Raw genomic sequence first — 20,527 nt, forward strand, 5'->3', positions numbered from 1 at the left:
TTTCATTATAATATAATAATATGACAAGAGTGAGATTCCTCTCCCTTCCTGTTGTCTCAACCCCCGCCATTTGTAAGTTGGATGTATATAAGACGCAGTATGCCTATAATTAATATATATAGTACTATATTATATATACATTATATAGATATATTATGCCCCTCTCAAAGGATTGTCACTTTGTTGTGGTGTGTGTATATCTATATTTATATATGTGTGTGTGTGTGTCTATATATATATATATATATATAACATTAATATATCTATATGTGTGTATATTATATATATTGTACATTGCAATAATATACACACATATTATATACATTATATACACAATATATATTATCTATATATAAAATAGACATTATATAAACACACAACTATTATATATAATATATACATTATGTATATTGTGTATGTATACACATATCTATTATGATGTATTACATATATAATATATACAATATATTATGTACTTTGTATATATATACACACACATATTACATACATAATATATAAAATATTATCTTTATGTAATATTGATGTGTGTGTATATGTGCAATATATTATGTATATTGTGTATATATACACACATATTATATATATTATATACATAATATATACAGTATTATCCATATACAATATAGATGTGTGTATATGTACAATATATTATGTGTATTGTGTATATATACACACATCATATATTATATATTACAAACATATATAAAGTATTATTTTTGTGTAATATAGATGTGTGTGATTATGTGCAATATATTATGTATATGTACACACACACATATAGTATATACATAATATATACAGTATTATCCATATGCAATATAGATGTGTGTGTATATGTACAATATATTATGTATATTGCATATATCGAGATAGATATATGTAATATAATATACACACACAACAACCTCTCTGTTACACACACACACATATATGTATTGCATTAATATAAATATGTATATGTCTATATTTTATATATTGTGTATATTGAATCTCTCTTTATGTTACACACACACACATATATATGTATTGCATTAATATATACGTCTATATTTTATATATTATGTATATTGCATATATCGAGATAGATATATGTAATATAATATACACACACAACAACCTCTCTGTTACACACACACACACACATATATGTATTGCATTAATATAAATATGTATATGTCTATATTTTATATATTATATATATTGCATTTATATGGAGAGATGTTATATATATTATATGCAATATAATATACACACAACAACAACTTCTCTCTTTATGTTACATATATAACTTTCTTTCTGTTGATAGTACAGATGAGTGTGCCTCTCACAACCAATGGTATATTAGAATCGAAGAGATATGTTATTTATGTTGTGTAGAACTGAAACGAAGCGGGTAATATATTATTATTATTATTATTATTATTATTATTATTACCGAAATGCTAGCATCAAAGCTAGCATTTCGTGTGTCCAGAGGAGGGCGACTCAAATGATCAAGGGTCTGGAGAACAAGCCCTATGAGGAGCGGCTTAAGGAGCTGGGCATGTTTAGCTTGAAGAAGAGAAGGCTGAGAGGAGATATGATAGCCATGTATAAATATGTGAGAGGAAGCCACAGGGAGGAGGGAGCAAGCTTGTTTTCTGCTTCCTTGGAGACTAGGACGCAATGGAACAATGGCTTCAAACTACAAGAGAGGAGATTCCATCTGAACACGAGGAATGACTTCCTGACTGTGAGAGCCGTTCAGCAGTGGAACTCTCTGCCCCGGAGTGTGGTGGAGGCTCCTTCTTTGGAAGCTTTTAAGCAGAGGCTGGATGGCCATTTGTCAGGGGTGATTTGAATGCAATATTCCTGCTTCTTGGCAGAATGGGGTTGGACTGGATGGCCCATGAGGTCTCTTCCAACTCTTTGATTCTATGATTCTATGATTCTATATGCTTTCTATAAAGCAAAGAAAACTCCCAACTGTATGATGTAATCACATAGTAAACATTCTGCCAATCCTACTTTGAGAGCAAACAGAGGGAAGGGAAAGAAGGAAGGAAAGAAAAGAAGACAAGAACTTCCTGACTGTGAGAGCCGTTCAGCAGTGGAACTCTCTGCCCCGGAGTGTGGTGGAGGCTCCTTCTTTGGAAGCTTTTAAACAGAGGCTGGGTGGCCATCTGTTGGGGGTTATTTGAATGCGATGTTCCTGCATCTTGGCAGAATGGGGTTGGACTGGATGGCCCATGAGGTCTCTTCCAACTCTCTGATTCTATGATTCTAAGGAACGGGGTTTCCAAAACCCAAACAAGGCCCTGCCCCTCTTTTCCTCCTCTCCGGCTGCACAAAAATACGAAAGGTATCGCTCCAAATACACCCCGGAAGGCCTGAGAGGCAGCCGAGAGGGAAAGTGTTTGGAGTCTAGCAATTAAAAGGATCCAATTAAGGATTGCAACAAAAGCTGGAGGCGAGCGGCACACCTCGGGAGGAAAGTTAAAGTTCAAGAAAGCGGGCAAAGAGAAACACCGGGCCCAAAGGGCTTCTCTGAAGGCAACCTCTGGGAAGGAGAACCATAACAGGGTTGCAACCGACCCTCTTTGGAGACTCAACTGAGGCGTGTTTCTAAAGTGATGGAAAGATATGTTGCAGCCAGTTACGTATGTTTACATGTATGTACATATGTAGGAGTGTCGTTGTTTTGCTTTTTTTAATGTTACAGGCATGAATCCAAAACTGGAATATAAGGAAGGGCAGCATCGCAGCCTATGTCTCCTTGAATAATAATAATAATAATAATAATAATAATAAGGATCAGGAGATTGCCATTCACTGCAAAGCCCATCATCCCCATATGAAAAAGGAGGTTTCCACCCAAAGCTCATCAACTCCATAAGAAGAAGCATCAGGAGGAGATTCCCGGCCACTGCAAAGCCCATCACCCCCATAAAGAAGAACCAGGAGTCTCCAACCACTGCAAAGGTCATCATCCCCATAAGAATGAGTCTCCAACCACTGCAAAGCCCATCATCCTCATAAGAATGAGTCTCCAACCACTGCAAAGCCCATCATCCCCATAAATAGAAGAATCAGGCGTCTCCAACCACTGCAAAGGTCATCATCCCCATAAGAATGAGTCTCCAACCACTGCAAAGCCCATCATCCCCATAAGAATGAGTCTCCAACCACTGCAAAGCCCATCATCCTCATAAGAATGAGTCTCCAACCACTGCAAAGCCCATCATCCCCATAAATAGAAGAATCAGGAGTCCCCATCATCCCTATAAGAGATTCCCAGCCACTCCCGAGCCCATCATACTCATAAAAAGAATGCGTCTCCAACCACTACAAAGCCCACCACGCCCATAAGAATGAGGAGATTCATAGCCACTGCAAAGCCCATCATCTCCATGAGAAAAAGAATCAGAAGGAGATTCTCGGCCACTGAAAAGCGCATCATCCCCATAAATAGAAGAATCAAGAGTCTCCAACCACTGCAAAGCCCATCATTCCCATAAATAGAAGAATCAGAAGTCCTCATCATCCCCATAAGAGATTCCCAGCCACTCCCAAGCCCATCATCCCCATAAAAAGAATGAGTCTCCAACCACTACAAAGCCCACATAAGAATGAGGAGGAGCTTCCCAGCCACTGCAAAGCCCATCATCCCCATAAATAAACATCAGGAGTCCCCATCATCCCCATAAGAATGAGGAGATTCCCAGTCACTCCAAAGCCCATCATCTCCATAAATAGAAGAATCAGGAGTCTCCAACCACTGCAAAGCCCATCACCCCCATAAGAATGAGATCCCCAGCCACTCCACAGCCCCATCATCCCCTAACCCTGATGGACATGGCAGAAGTTAGGTGGTCTGGAGGGGGGCGTGGCTTCCCTTATCAAAAAGGGGCGGAGTCCCAAGTGGAAGGGGCGGGGCGAGAGGCCTGGGCCCCAACAAAGTTGCGCGCGCACCTCCAAAACACAACAAAACACCTGAACGTTCGAAAGGGGCGGAGCTAAGGGAGCGGGGGGCCGTGGGCGGGGCTTGGGGCAGAGAGACCCTTCTCTCTGAGTCGGTGGGCGGAGCCAAGCTCGAGCGTTCGAAAGGGGCGGGGCTTTGGGGGGTCTCAAAAGTTGTAGAGCTTACCTGGGCCTTCCTTCGCGGAGGGAGAGAGAGAGAGAGAGCCAGCCAGGGGGCGGAGCCTCAATCCTGGCTTAGGCCCCGCCCCTTCTCCGTGACGAGGGGATTGAGCCAATCCGGGCCCTCCGCTTTCCGCTTCTCTTTCTCTGTGTCTCTCTCTCTCTCTGCGCCACGCTCGTCCCTTCTCGCCGCTTCGGCCACCCCGGAACTCCAAGAGCCCGGCACCGGTTTCCGCCCGGAGGCGTTTCCGAACAGGACGACGCCGCCTCTTCCCCTCAGAAGAGGCGGACCAATCAGCGCTGGCGGACAACAAGCCACGCCCACAAAGGGGCGGGGACTCGCTCTTTTCGCCAAAGCCACGCCCCCTGCTCGAATGCCTGGGAAGGGAAGGCAGAGCGGGCCAATCTGGCGGACATCAAGCCACGCCCCTCAGAAAGGCTGGACCAATCAGCGCTGGCAGAAAACAAGCCACGCCTACAAAGGGCGGGGAGTCGCTCTTTTCGCCAAAGCCACGCCCCCTGCTCGAATGCTTGGGAAGGGAAGGCAGAGCGGGCCAATCAGAGCTGGCGGAAAGCAAGCCACGCCCACAAAGGGGCGGTGCTTCGCTCTTTTCGCTTAAATGCCTAGGAAGGGAAGGCAGAGCGGGCCAATCAGCGCTGGCGAGTGACAAGCCACGCCCACTAAGGGGCGGTCCTTCGCTCTTTTCGCCAAAACCACGCCCCTGCTCGAATGCTTGGGAAGGGAAGGAAGAGCGGGCCAATCAGCGCTGGCGGATAACAAGCCACGCCCACGAAGGGGCGGTGCTTCGCTCTTTTCGCTCAAATGCCTGGGAAGGGAAGGCAGAGCGGGCCAATCAGCGCTGGCGGGCAGCAAGCCACGCCCAGTAAGGGGCGGCGCTTCGTTCTTTTCGCCAAAGCCACGCCCCCTGCTCGAATGCTTGGGAAGGGAAAGGCAGAGCGGGCCAATCAGCGCTGGCGGGCAGCAAGCCACGCCCATAAAGGGGCGGTGCTTCGTTCTTTTCGCTCAAATGCCTGGGAAGGGAAGACAGTGCGGGCCAATCAGCGCTGGCGGGCAGCAAGCCACGCCCACTAAGGGGCGGGGATTCGCTCCTTTCCCCAAAGCCACGCCTCCTGCTCAAATGCTTGGGAAGGGAAGGCAGGAAGGAACAAAGCACGCCCATTCTAGGGAGGGAAATGGTTTTGGAAGAAAGGGGGGGATGGATAATAGATAAAAGGACCATAAGGAATAATGTGAAGTCAACATTAAAAGGGGGGGAAAGTGCAATCAAGGTCAAGAAAGGGCAATGCAAAGATTAGGTAGGAAAAGATCAATAAAGGGAAAAGTGCAACAAGAATGAAAGTGTGGAACCAGGAAATAAGGGAAAGGGAAATAAGGATGAAGTGGAAGCAAAGTAATGAGCAAAGTAAAGAGAAGGTGCAAAAAGAATAAAGTATGACAAAGTGCAATAAAAGTAAAGAAAAAGTGCAACAATAAAGTACAAGTAATAAAATCATGCAATAAAAGTAAATAAAAAGTGCAATAAAAGTAGAGAAAATATGCAAGAAGAATAAAGTAAGACACAAGGAGAAAGTGCAATAAAAGTAAAGAGAAAGTGCAATAAGAATAAAGTACAAAACAAGGAAAGAAAAAGTGCAAAAAAGTAAAGAAAATGCAATAAAAGTAGAGAAAATATGTAATAAGAATAAAGTACTACACAAAAAGTACAAAAAAGTAAATAAAAAGTGCAATAAAAGTAGAGAAAATATGCAATAAGAAGAAAGTACAACACAGAAAAAGTGCAATAAAAGTAAAGAAAAAGTCCAACAATAAAGTACGGCACAAGTAATGAAATCATTCAATAAAAGTAAAGAAAAAGTGCAATAAAAGTTAAAGAGAAGGGACAAGAAGAATAAAGTACAACACAAGGAAAGGAAAAGGGCAATAAAAGTAAAGGAAAGTGCAATAAAAGTAGAGAAAATATGCAAGAAGAATAAAGTAAGACACAAGGAAAGAAAAAGGGCAATAAAAGTGAGGAAAAAGTACAATAAAAGTAAAGAAAAAGTGAAACAATAAAGTACAACACAAGTAATGAAATCATGCAATAAAAGTAAATAAAAGTGAAATAAAAGTAAAGAGAAGGTGCAAGAAGAATAAAGTACAATACAAGGAAAGAAAAATTGCAATAAAAGTAGAGAACATGTGCAATAAGAAGAAAGTACAACACAAGGAAAGAAAAAGTGCAATAAAAGTAAATAAAAATTGCAATAAAAGTAGAGAAAAAGTGCAATAATAAAGTACAAGGAAAGAAAAAGTGCAAAAAGTAAATAAGTGCAATAAAAGTAGAGAAAATATGCAAGAAGAATAAAGTACGACACAAGGAAAGAAAAAGGGCAATAAAAGTAAAGAAAGGTGCAAGAATAAAGTAAAAATAATGAAATCATGCAATAAAAGTAAAGAAAAAGTGCAATAAAAGTAAAAAGTGCAATAAATAAAGTACAACACAAGTAATGAAATCATGCAATAAAAGTAAAAAAGTGCAATAAAAGTAGAGAAAACATGCAATAAGAATAAAGTATAACACAAGGAAAGAAAAATTGCAATAAAAGTAAAGAAAAAGTGCAATAAAAGTAAAGAAAAGTGAAATAAAAGTAGAGAAAATATGCAATAAGAATTAAGTACAACACAAGGAAAGAAAAAGTGCAATAAAAGTTTAAAAAGTGCAACAATAAAGTACAAATAATGAAATCATGCAATAAAAGTAAAGAAAAAGTGCAATAAGAATATAAAGTACAAAAAAAGTAACAAAAAGTGCAATAAAGGTAAAGAAAAAGTGCTACAATAAAGTAAAAGTAGTGAAATCATGTAATAAAAGTAAATTAAAAGTGCAATAAAAGTAGAGAAAAGTGCAATAAAAGTAGTGAAAATATGCAAGAAGAATAAAGTAAGACACAAGGAAAGGAAAAGTATAATGAAAGTAAATAAAAGTGCAACAATAAAGTACAAATAATGAAATGCATTAAAATAAAAAAGTGCAATAAAATAAAAAGTGCAATAAAAATAGAGAAAATATGCAAGAAGAATAAAGTATGACACAAGGAAAGGAAAAGGGCAATAAAAGTAAAGAAAAAGTGCAATAAAAGTAGAGAAAATATGTGATAAGAATAAAGTACAACACAAGGAAAGAAAAAGTGCAAAAAAGTAGAGAAAAGTGCAATAAAAGTGATGAAAATGTGTAATAAGAATAAAGTACAACACAAGGAAAGGAAATGAGCAATAAAAGTGATGAAAAGTAAAATAATAAAGTATAGCACAAGTAAAGAAAAAGTGTTACAAAAGTAAAGAAAAAGTGCAATGAAAATAAAGAAAATGTGCAATAAAAGTGATGAAAAAGTGCAATAATAAAGTACAACACTAGTAAATAAGTACAATAAATGTAAAGAAACAGTGCAATAAAAGTGATGAAAATGTGCAAAAATAAAGTACAACAAGGAAAGAAAAAATAATGAAAGTGCAATAACAGTAAAAAGTGCAATAAGAGTAAAATGTATAATAAGAATAAAGTACAACACAAGTCTAAAAAGTGCAATAAAAGTTTTTAAAATGCAAGAAAAGAAAAGAAAATGTGAAATAAGAATAAAGTACAACACAAGTAAAGGAAAAATGAAATAAAAGTTTAAAAGTGAAATAAAAATAAAGAAAAAGTACAATAAGAATAAAGTACAACACGTAACAAAAAGTGCAATAAAAGTAAAGAAAAAGTGCAAGGAAAGTAATGTAAAGTGCAATAAAGTACAACACAAGTAAATAAAGTGCAATAAAAGTAAAGTGAAATAAAAGTAAAGGAAAGTTCAATAAGAATAAAGTACAACACAACAAAAAAACTGCAATAAAAGTAAAGAAAAAGTGCAATAAAAGTAAAAACAAGTGGAATAAAAGTAAAGAAAATGCAATAAGAATAAAGTATAACACAAGTAAGGAAAAAGTGCAATAAAAGTAAAAAAAGTGCAATAAAAGTAAAGAAAATGTATAATAAGAATAAAGTACAACACAAGTAAAAAGTGAAATAAATGTTTATAAAAGTTGCAATAAGTATAAAGTGCATTAAAAGTAAAGAAAAGTGCAATAAGAATGAAGAACAATAAGAATAAAGTGCAATAAAACTATAGGAAAAGTGCAATAAGTATAAAGTGCAATAAAAGTAAAGAAAAAGTACAATAAGAATAAAGTGAATTAAGAACAAAGAAAAAGTGCAATAAATGTAAAGGAAAAATTGCAATAAGAATAAAGAAAAAGTGCAATAAGAGGATGCGAAATGTGCAATAAGTATAAGATGCAATAAAAGTAAAGAAAAAGAACAAAAAATGAAGAGTGGAAAAAGAATAAAGATAAGGAAATAACTTGTATGGCTTCAGTCCATACCTTGATGACACAAGTTTACTATATACATAGATGTAGTGTATACACGATAATATTTGGACTACTGTTGCAGTGTCGGATTGCATTTATTTGACAGTGTGAATCTATGCAACATGGGGTGCAATAAAGACTTACTTTCCTTCTCGAGATCCTTGATGTTGATGTTGTGTTGCATCTGTGGGGGGCCACCTTGCTCGATCCCTGGTCGATCCCACAGAGTTCCGTTATCGGAGTAATAATAAGAGAAGGAGGAATAGGAAGAGATGGAGGAGGAGGAAATGATGAAGAAGGTGGAAGAAGGAGAAGAAAAGGAAGAAGATGAAAGAGGAGATGGAAGATGAGGAAGAAGAAGGAGGAAGAAGGAGGAGATGGAAGTGGAGGATGACAAAGAAGATGATGGAGAAGGAGAGGAAGGAGAAAATGATGATGGAGGAGGAGGAAGGAGAAGATGAAAGAGAAGGTGGAAGAAGATGGAGGGATAGGAGAAAATGAAGGAGGAGAAAGAAGGAGAAGAAGGTGGTGGACAAGGAAGAAGAAGATGGAGGAGGAGGAGAAAGAGAAGATGAAGATGGGGAAAAGGAAGAAGATAAAAGATGAGGAGGAAGAAGAAGATGGAAGGAGGAGAAGAAGGAGAAGATGGGGAAAAGAAGAAGGAGAAAAGGAAGAAGAGGAAAGAAGAGGTGGAAGAAGATGGAGAGATAGGAGAAGATGAAGGAGGAGAAAGGAGGAGTAGAAGGTGGTGGTGGAGGTGGAAGAAGATGGAGAGATAGGAGAAGATGAAGGAGGAGAAAGAAGGAGAAGAAGGTGGTGGTGGAGGTGGAAGAAGATGGAGGAGGATAGGAAGAAGACGATGGAGAAAAGAAAGAAAATAAAAGAGGAAGAGAAGGGAAGGAGTTGAGGAAGGAGAAGATGGGGAAAAGGAGGAGGAGGAAGACAGAGGAGAAGGAGAAGAAAAGGAAGACGAAGAAGAAAGATGAGGTGGAAGAAAATGGAGAGGAAGGAGAAGATGAGGAAGAGGAATAGGAAGAGATAGAAGATGAAGAAAGAGGAGGAAAGGATTTTGAAGGAGAAGAAGGTGAAGGAAAGAGAAGGAGATGGAGGAGAAAGAAAAAGAAGAAATGGAGAGGGAAGATGAAGTAGAAGACAATGGAGGAGAGGAATGAGAAGATGAAGAAGGGGAAGGAGGAAGAAAAACAAAAGGAAGAAAATGAGAAATAGATGAAAAAAGGAGGTAGAAGGAGAGGGAGATGATGAAGGTGGAGGGAAAAGAAGATGGAAGAGAAGGAGAGGCAAGAGGAGGAAAAGAGGATGAGGGGAGAAGAAGGAAAAGAGACGGAAGAAGAGGAAGAAGAGGAAGGCTGGAAACGATGGAGGAGGAGGAAAAAGAAGATGGAAGAGAAGGAGAGGCAAGAGGAGGAAAAGAGGATGAGGGGAGAAGAAAGAAAAGAGATGGAAGAAGAGGAAGGCTGGAAAAGAATGGATACAAAGAAGATGGAGATGATGATGAAGAAGGAGGAGAGGAAAGAAGAGAAGAAGGAGAGGAGGGAGAAGATTAAGAAAAAATAGTCCTCATCATGGATGGTCAGGCTGAGGTGAGAAGATGGCCTTCATCTTCTTCATCTTCTTCTCCGGGGCTCGGTTTTCCAGCCAAAGCAATGGCCGCAGAAGCCAAACATCACAAGAGGAGAAGTGGGCTTCTCCTCCGTGGGCAGCTCTCTTCGTCGCAAGGGACGGAGTGCTTGGCATTCTCTCTGCCGTGGGATGCTCGAGGCATCGGCAGGAGAAGCATGTGGAAAATGTGCCGGGGTCAGCGTGTGTGTGGCCTTTGGTCATTCATCCTCTGGAGGGAAGAAAACAGAGGCAAAAAATGCCAGTGGTGGACTCAGGTGTTGTTGTATTCAACCAATGGCCTGGACATTATTATTATTATTATTATTATTATTATTATTGGAAACACAACAAGATGAGTCCACAGCAGACACTGTGCTGGCTGTTGTATTGGATCACACGTCGGACACTTCCCAAGTGCCTAGGACTGTGTGATGTATTTATTATTATTATTATTATTATTATTATTATTATTATTATTATTATTATTATTTGAAACACAACAAGATGAGTCCACAGCAGACACTCTTCTGGCTGTTGTATTGGATCACACGTCGGACACTTCCCAAGTGCCTAGGACTGTGTGATGTGTCGGCAAATAATGCGTGCAGATCCCAGTAAGATAGCAGATGGTAATTTTGTCAGAGCCGATTGTGTTTAAGTGCAGGCCAAGGTCTTGAGACACTGCACCCAGTGTGCCGATCACCACTGGGACCCCATTGACTGGCTTGTGCCAGAGTTTTGGCAGTTCGATCATTATTGTTGTTGTTATTATGTTTATGTTTATGTTTATTTATACCCTGCTTTTCCTCTCCACAAGGAGACACATGTCGACACCATTGCATGAATGCAGTCTGATGCCACTTTCACCGCCAAAGCTTCAAGCTATCAGGATGTGAGTTGTAGTTTGCGGAGGCCCCCCGCACTCTTTGGCCAAGGGGAGCATGTGAAACTATAATCTATCTATCTATCTTTCTATCCATCCATCTCTCTCTTTCTCCATCTATCTATCCATCTATCTATCATCTATCTATCTATCTATCTATCTATCTATCTATCTATCTATCTATCTATCTATCCCTCTCTCTCTCTCTCTCTCTTTCTCTTGATCTCTATCCATCTATCTATCCACCCATCAATCTCTATCTATCTATCTATCTATCTATCTATCTATCTATCTATCTATCTATCCCTCTCTCTCTCTCTCTCTCTCTCTTTCTCTTGATCTCTATCCATCTATCTATCCACCCATCAATCTCTATCTATCTATCTATCTATCTATCTATCTATCTATCTATCTATCTATCTATCCCTCTCTCTCTCTCTCTCTCTCTCTCTCTCTTTCTCTTGATCTCTATCCATCTATCTATCCACCCATCAATCTCTATCTATCTATCTATCTATCTATCTATCTATCTATCTATCTATCTATCCCTCTCTCTCTCTCTCTCTCTCTCTTTCTCTTGATCTCTATCCATCTATCTATCCACCCATCAATCTCTATCTATCTATCTATCTATCTATCTATCCCTCTCTCTCTCTCTCTCTTTCTCTTGATCTCTATCCATCTATCTATCCACCCATCAATCTCTATCTATCTATCTATCTATCTATCTATCTATCTATCTATCTAACCCTCTCTCTCTCTCTCTCTCTCTCTTTCTCTTGATCTCTATCCATCTATCTATCCACCCATCAATCTCTATCTATCTATCTATCTATCTATCTATCTATCTATCTATCTATCTACCTACCCATCCATCCATCTCTCTCTCTATCTATCTCCATCTTTCTCTCAATCTCTATCTATCTCTCTCTCTCTCCCGCTATCATCCATCTATCCATCCATCCATCCATCCATCCATCTATCCACACATCTATCTATCTATCTATCTATCTATCTATCTATCTATCTATCTAGCCATCCATCCATCCATCCATCTATCCATCTCAATCTATCTGTCTGTCTGTCTGTCTGTCTTGTCTGTCTGTCGGTCGATCGATCTATCGATCTATCGATCTATGTATCCATCCATTTCTTTTTCTCTCCCTAACTATTTATCTATCTATTTCTATATCTCTCTATCTAGTCATCTATCTATCTATCTATCTATCTATCTATCTATCCATCCATCTCTCTATCTCTCTGGGGAAGAAGATGCAGAGGAAGAATAGGGCTTCACAGCCACATACGGACCCACAAGGAAATCCATAGCGGAAGACCATCTTACTCGTCCAACGAGGGATCGCCTAAGTAAGTAAGTATCTATCTATTTATCTATCTATCTAGCCATCCATCCATCTAAATAACTTCCAGGACTCTAGCATTGTGCTGGAACAGCTGAAGTGGTTTCAAACAGCATCAATCTATAGTGGAGACACACCATGAGTTTTGGGTAGCAACCTTTGGCCATCCTGAGCACACTGCTTTCACCAAAACGTAAAATGATAGAATCCTAGAGTCAGAAGGGACCCTCCAAAGGCCATCTAGTCCCACCCGATTCTGCCAGGCAGGAAGACACCATCCAAGCTCTCCCGACAGATAACCATCCAGACTCTGAATCATAGAATCTTAGCGTTGGAAGGGACCCTGAGGACCATCCTATTCTAAAGGACCCCAAAGGCCATCCAGTCCAACCTAATTCAGCCAGGCAGGATGTCACGTTCCAATCCCTCCCGACAGATGGCCATTCAGCCTCCAAAGAAGAAGATTCCATCATCATGAATATTATCAAAAATGACAACAATGATGATTGCGAGGATGGAATCCTAGAGTTGGATCCTAGAGTCCAACCCTTTCTGCACATCAGGGAGGCACAATCCAATCCCTCCCGACAGATGGCCATTCGGCCTCCAAAGAAGACGACTCCATCATCATGAATATGATCAGAAATGACAAACATGATGATTACGAGGATGGAATCCTAGAGTTGGATCCTAGAGTCCAACCCTTTCTGCCAATCAGGGAGGCACAATCCAATCCCTCCCGACAGATGGCCATTCGGCCTCCAAAGAAGAAGACGCCATCATCATGAATATGATCAAAAATGACAACCATGATGATTACGAGGATGGAATCCTAGAGTTGGATCCTAGAGTCCAACCCTTTCTGCACATCAGGGAGGCACAATCCGACCCCTCCCGACAGATGGCCAGCCATCCTCTGCTTGAGAAGGAGATTCCACCAGACTCCAAGGCAACATATTCTCCCAGATCTGAATGGGCATCGACGCGAAGGCTCGTGTGTGTCTGTGTGTCCGTCCAAGCGGTCATGCGGACACCCCGGCTGACCCGAACGGTTGAATCGTCCCCTTTGTCTTCCCCCGTCTCCCCCTCCCGGCTGTTGTTGATGTCCGAGACAAAAAAAGCCGTGTTTATCATCCTTTCTGGGGACACAACAGAAGAGTCCAGCAAAGAAAGGAACTTCTGTGCCGTGCCAGCTTCCCCAAAGGGACCCGGCCCGGTGTTGTTTTCTTGGCCATTGAAAACAAGCGGGCAGGGAGCGGGAGGAAAGGACGGAAAAGGCCCCGCTTTGGCCTGGTTTCCAAAGTTTGTGCAGAGAGACAGCACTGGCTTTGGAAGCAACTCTTGTGTCTGTTGGAAGGGCATCCAGTCCAACAGGAGACACAACCAAAGCCCTCCCGACAGATGGCCATCCAGTCTCTGCTGGAAAATCTCCAAAGAAGGAGACCCGGGAAGACACCATCAAAGCCCTCTTGACAGATGGCCATCCAGATTTATAAAATCCTAGAGTCGGAAGATAACTCCAAGGGCCGTCCAGTCCAACGCCCTTCTGAAACCGTCAAAGCCCTCTCGACAGATGGCCATACAGCCTTATAGAATTTTCAAGTTCGAAGGGAACAACAAGGACCATCCAGTCCACCCTCCTTCCAACACCGTCAAAGCCCTCTCGACAGATGGCCATCCAGATTTATACAATCGTAGAGTCGGAAGATAACTCCAAGGGCCGTCCAGTCCAACCCCCTTCTGACACCGTCAAAGCCCTCTCGACAGATGGCCATACAGCCTTATAGAATCCTGGAGTTAGAAGATAACTCCAAGGGCCATCCAATTCAAGCTCCTTCCAACACCGTCAAAGCCCTCTCAACAGATGGTCATACAGCTGTATAGAATCCTAGAGTTGGAAGATAACTCCAAGGGCCATCCAGTCCAACCCCCTTCTGAGACCGTCAAAGCCCTCTCGACAGATGGCCATACAGATTTATACAATCCTAGAGTCGGAAGATAACTCCAAGGGCCATCCAGTCCAGCCTCCTTCTGACACCGTCAAAGCCCTCTCTACAGATGGCCATCCAAAATTATAGAATCCTAAAGTTGGAAGATAACTCCAAGGGCTGTCCAGTCCAACAGGAGACACAACCAAAGCCCTCCTGACAGATGGCCATCCAGTCTCTGCTGGAAAATCTCCAAAGAAGGAGACTCAGGAAGACAACATCAAAGCCCTCTCGACAGATGGCCATCCAGATTTATACAATCCTAGAGTCGGAAGATAACTCCAAGGGCCGTACAGTCCAGCCCCCTTCTGACACCGTCAAAGCCCTCTCGACAGATGGCCATCCAGATTTATACAATCCTAGAGTCGGAGGATAACTCCAAGGGCCATCCAGTCCAACAGGAGACACAACCAAAGCCCTCCTGACAGATGGCCATCCAGTCTCTGCTGGAAAACCTCCAAAAGAAGGAGACTCAGGAAGACACCATCAAAGCCTTCTCGACAGATGGCCATCCAGATTTATACAATCCTAGAGTTGGAAGATAACTCCAAGAACCATCCAGTCCAACGCCATTCGGATACCATCAAAGCCCTCTCGACAGATGGCCATACAGAATTATAGAATCCTAGAGTTGGAAGATAACTCCAAGGGCCGTCCAGTCCAACCCCCTTCCGACACCGTCAAAACCCTCTCAACAGATGACCATAGAGACATAGAATACTAGAAGATACTAGAGTTGGAAGATAACATTATTATTATTATTATTATTATTATTATTATTACTCCAAAGGCCGTCAGTCCAAACCCCTTCCGACACCATCAAAGCCCTCTCTACAGATGGCCATCCAGAATTATAGAATCCTAAAGTTGGAAGATAACTCCAAGGGCCGTCCAGTCCAACCCCCTTCCGACACTGTCAAAGCCCTCTCGACAGATGGCCATCCAGACTTATGGAATCCTAGCGTTGGAAGGGAACCTCAAGGGCCATCCAGTCCAACCCCCTTCCGCCAGACAGGGAGAAACCTTCAAAGCCCTCTCGACAGATGGCCATCCAGACTGATAGAATTCTAGAGTTGGAAGGGAACCCCAAGGGCCATCTAGCCCAACCCCCTTCTGACAGGCAGGTAGACACCATCAAAGCCCTCTCAACAGATGGCCATACAGCCTTATAGAATTCCCATGTGCTGTCCAGTCCAACCCCCTTCTGCCGGGCAGGAAGGCAACATCAAAGTCCTCTCGACAGATGGTCATACAGCCTTATAGAAGGGATGAAGGAAGAGAAAGGAAAAGAGAAAGTGAAGGGAGGAAAGGAAGGAAGGGATGAAATGAAGAAAGGAAGGAGGAAGGAAGAAATAAAAGAAGAAGGAAAGGAAGGAAGGAAGAAGGAAGGAAGGGAAAGAATGGAGAAAGGAAGGAGAAAGGAAGGAAAGAGAAAGGAAGGAAGAAAAAAGGAAAAAGGAAGGAAAGAAGGAAGGAAGGAAGTAAAGAGAGAGAAGGAAGGAAAGAAAAAAAGGAAGGAGGAGAAGGAAGGAAAGAAAAGAAGGAAGGCAAGAGTAGGAAGGAAGGAAGGAAGGAAGGGAAGGAAGGAAAAAACAAGGAAGGAAAGAGAAGGAAGGAAGGAAAGAGAAGGAAGGAAGGAAAGAAGAAGGGGAAAAAGAAGGAAGGAAAGAAGGAAGGAAGGAAGGAAGGAAGGAAGGAAAGAGAGAGAAGGAAGGAAAAAAGGAAGGAAAGAAGGAAAGAAGGAAAAAGAAGAAAAGGAAGGAAGGAAAGAAAAAAGAAGGAAGGAGGAGAAGGAAGGAAAGAAAAGAAGGAAGGCAAGAGAAGGAAGGAAGGAACGAAGGAAGGAAAGAAGAAGGGGAAAAATAAGGAAAGAAGGAAAGGGAAAGAAAAAGAAGGAAGGAAGGAAAGGCAGCAGCCCCTCTGACATTTGGGCAGAGCTGAGTATCAGTGCTAGCTGTATATAACACTGTCTTCTGGCTATGTGCCTTGCAGTCCCCATCTCTGGATGATCATCTGTTGGGAAGGCTTTGATTGTGTTTTCCTGCCTGGCAGGAGGAGGATGGACTGGATGGCCCTTTGGGGTCCCTTCCAATCCTACGATGTGCTGAATAGCAGCCCTGCCTGTTTCCACCGATGCCAGACAATGGAGGCATTCCTGGTCTTGCTGGCCATCTGTTTGCGTGCCTTGATCCCCCTTTCACTCCAGGCCAAGATCCGCTTTCTTCCCCTCTTCCCCTTTAGCCTCTCAGCCACAGAGAAACCCACACGAACAAACAGCGTCCTTGGATCTGTCAACATTGCATAAATAAGAGCTTAGAATCCATCATAAACTGGATGGCCATCTGTCGGGAGAGCTTTGATAAGAAAGCGGGTTACTAAACCCATCACAAACTGGATGGCCATCTGTCGAGAGGGCTTTGACAAGAAAGCAGGTTATTAAACCCATCACAAACTGGATGGCCATCTGTCGAGAGGGCTTTGATAAGAAAGCGGGGTATTAAACCCATCATAAACTGCATGGCCATCTGTCAGGAGAGCTTTGATAAGAAAGTTGGTTGTTAAACTCATCATAAACTGGATGGCCATCTGTCGAGAGGGCTTTGATAAGAAAATGGGTAATTAAACCCATCACAAACTGGATGGCCATCTGTCGAGAAGGCTTTGATAAGAAACCCATCGTAAACTGGATGGCCATCTGTCAGGAGGGCTTTGATTAGAAAGTGGGTTATTAAACCCATCACAAACTGGATGGTCATCTGTCGGGAGGGCTTTGATAAGAAAGTGGGTTATTAAACCCATCATAAACAAGATGGTCATCTGTCGGGAGGGCTTTGACAAGAAAGCGGGTTATTAAACCCATCATAAACAAGATGGTCATCTGTCTGGAGGGCTTTGATAAGAGCGGGTTATCAAACCCATCATAAACTGGATGGCCATCTGTCAAGAGGGCTTTGATAAGAAAACGGGTTATTAAACCCATCATAAACTGGATGGCCATCAGTCGAGAGGGCTTTGACAAGAAAGCGGGTTATTAAACCCATCACAAACTGGATGGCCATCTGTCGAGAGGGCTTTGATATGAAAGCGGGTTACTAAACCCATCATAAACTGGATGGCCATCTGTCGGGAGGGCTTTGATAAGAAATCGGGTTATTAAACCCATCATAAACTAGATGGCCATCAGTCGAGAGGGCTTTGACAAGAAAGCGGGTTATTAAACCCATCACAAACTGGATGGCCATCTGTCGAGAGGGCTTTGATATGAAAGCAGGTTATTAAACCCATCATAAACTGGATGGCCATCTGTCGGGAGGGCTTTGATAAGAAAGCGGGTTATTAAACCCATCACAAACTGGATGGCCATCTGTCGAGAGGGCTTTGATAAGAAAGCAGGTTATAAACTGGATGGCCATCTGTCGAGAGGGCTTTGACAAGAAAGCAGGTTATTAAGCCCATCTTAAACTGGATGGCCATCTGTCGGGAGGGTTTGATAAGAAACCCATCGTAAACTGGATGGCCATCTGTCGAGAGGGCTTTGATAAGAAAGCGGGTTATTAAACCCATCATAAACAAGATGGTCATCTGTCTGGAGGGCTTTGATAAGAGCGGGTTATCAAACCCATCATAAACTGGATGGCCATCTGTCAAGAGGGCTTTGATAAGAAAACGGGTTATTAAACCCATCATAAACTGGATGGCCATCAGTCGAGAGGGCTTTGACAAGAAAGCGGGTTATTAAACCCATCACAAACTGGATGGCCATCTGTCGAGAGGGCTTTGATATGAAAGCGGGTTACTAAACCCATCATAAACTGGATGGCCATCTGTCGGGAGGGCTTTGATAAGAAATCGGGTTATTAAACCCATCATAAACTAGATGGCCATCAGTCGAGAGGGCTTTGACAAGAAAGCGGGTTATTAAACCCATCACAAACTGGATGGCCATCTGTCGAGAGGGCTTTGATATGAAAGCGGGTTATTAAACCCATCATAAACTGGATGGCCATCTGTCGAGAGGGCTTTGATAAGAAAGCGGGTTATAAACTGGATGGCCATCTGTCGAGAGGGCTTTGACAAGAAAGCAGGTTATTAAGCCCATCTTAAACTGGATGGCCATCTGTCGGGAGGGTTTGATAAGAAACCCATCGTAAACTGGATGGCCATCTGTCGAGAGGGCTTTGATAAGAAAGCGGGTTATTAAACCCATCACAAACTGGATGGCCATCTGTCGAGAGGGCTTTGATAAGAAAGCGGGTTATTAAACCCATCACAAACTGGATGGCCATCTGTCAAGAAGGCTTTGATAAGAAACCCATCGTAAACTGGATGGCCATCTGTCGAGAAGGCTTTGATAAGAAACCCATTGTAAACTGGATGGCCATCTGTCGAGAGGGCTTTGATAAGAAAATGGGTAATTAAACCCATCTTAAACTGGATGGCCATCTGTCGGGAGAGCTTTGGTAACAAACCGGGTTATTAAACCCATCACAAACTGGATGGCCATCTGTCGGGAGGGCTTTGACAAGAAAGCGGGTTATTGCCTTCACGGTCATCTATTCCCTATAGAGGCCTTTTTTATGGAATCTCGCCGAGTTCGAGGGAGAGACTGGAAAAGTTGCGGGAACACAACCAAAGTTGGGAAAAGTTTGGGAAAATTGCAAATTCCTGCAAAAGGCCAATTCAAAGTCTCGCAAAGAGAGCAGCGGAGAGTTCCAAAGTTCCCCCAAAAGTGGAGGATTGGCTCTCTCCTTGCACGGAGAGGAAAGGAAAAGGAGGCTTTGCTGCTGGACTGGAAAGCCTCCCGCTGATCCCACCTATAAATAGGTGTCCGGCCACGAAGGTCCCCTCGATTTAGTCCCGCCACGCTCCGAAATAGCCCATAATCCCCAAGGTTAGGCGGGGATTAGGCATGGGAAGCTCACGGAGAGTTCTTCAGGACCTCCTCCATCACACTTGCGGCCATTGGGCCATTCCACAATGCAGGGAGACACCATCCGATCCCTCCCGACAGATAGCCATCCAGCTTCTGCCTCAAAGCCTCCATAGAAGGAGACTCTAAGGCCATCTGTGTTTCACTAGAGGGACTGCCAAAGGTCATCCAGACCAACCGTATCTATCAAGACACAATTCGATCCCTCTCGATAGATGGCCTTTCATCCTCTGCTTCAAAGCCTCCCTAGAAGGAGACTCTAAGGCAATCTGTGTTACACTAGAGTTAGGAGGGACCGCCAAACGCCATCCAGACCAACCTTATTCTGCCAAGACACAATTCGATCCCTCCCAACAGATGGCCATCTATCCTCTGCATCAAAGCCTCCATAGAAGGAGAGTCTATCAGACTCCAAGGCACTCTCTATTCCACTAGAGTTGGGAGGTACCCAAAGGCCATCCAGACCAACCTTATTCTGCCAAGACACAATTCGATCCCTCCTGACAGATGGCCATCCATCCTCTGCATCAAAACTCCATAGATAGAGATTCTTCCAGACACTAATTGTTATTCCACTAGAGTTCGGGGACCGCCAAATGCCATCCAGACCAACCTTATTCTGCGAAGACACAATTCGATCCCTCCCAACAGATGGCCATTCATCCTCTGCATCAAAGCCTCCATAGAAGGAGAGTCTATCAGACTCCAAGGAAATATTTATTCCACTAGGGTTTGGGAGATCTCAAAAGGCCATCCAGATCAACCGTATTCTATCAAGACACAATTCGATCCCTCCTGACAGATGGCCTTCTATCCTCTGCATCAAAGCCTCCATAGAAGGAGACTCTAAGGCAATCTGTATTACACTAGTTAGGAGGGACCGCCAAAGGTCATCCAGACTAACCGTATTGTATCAAGACACAATTCGATCCCTCCCGACAGATGGCCATCTATCCTCTGCATCAAAGCCTCTATAGATAGAAATCCTTTCAGACTCCAATTGTTATTCCACTAGAGTTCGGGGACCACCAAAGGCCATCCAGACCAACCGTATTCTGCCAAGACACAATTCGATCCTCCCGACGGATTCTATCAAGACACAATTTGATCCCTCTCGATAGATGGCCTTTCATCCTCTGCATCAAAGCCTCCATAGAAGGAGAGTCTATCAGACTCCAATTGTTATTCCACTAGAGT

General features: G+C 42.5%; 1 protein-coding gene across 2 annotated transcripts in view; it reads right to left on the bottom strand.

The window, feature by feature from the left end:
* Positions 1-8,783, bottom strand: part of OTUD7B (OTU deubiquitinase 7B) — a 57,532-nt gene extending 48,749 nt beyond the window's left edge. The window contains exon 1 of one of the 2 annotated variants that reach the window (XM_067472363.1): positions 8,693-8,783. The gene's annotated coding sequence lies outside the window, so the exon portion shown is untranslated. Of the gene's footprint in view, positions 1-4,147; positions 4,392-8,692 lie in introns of those variants that run through there. The other variant, XM_060758035.2, reaches the window with a different exon arrangement.
* Between the last annotated feature and the right edge of the window lie 11,744 nt (positions 8,784-20,527).

Source organism: Anolis sagrei, chromosome 12 (assembly GCF_037176765.1).
Source record: "Anolis sagrei isolate rAnoSag1 chromosome 12, rAnoSag1.mat, whole genome shotgun sequence".
Taxonomy (NCBI): Eukaryota; Metazoa; Chordata; class Lepidosauria; order Squamata; family Dactyloidae; genus Anolis; species Anolis sagrei.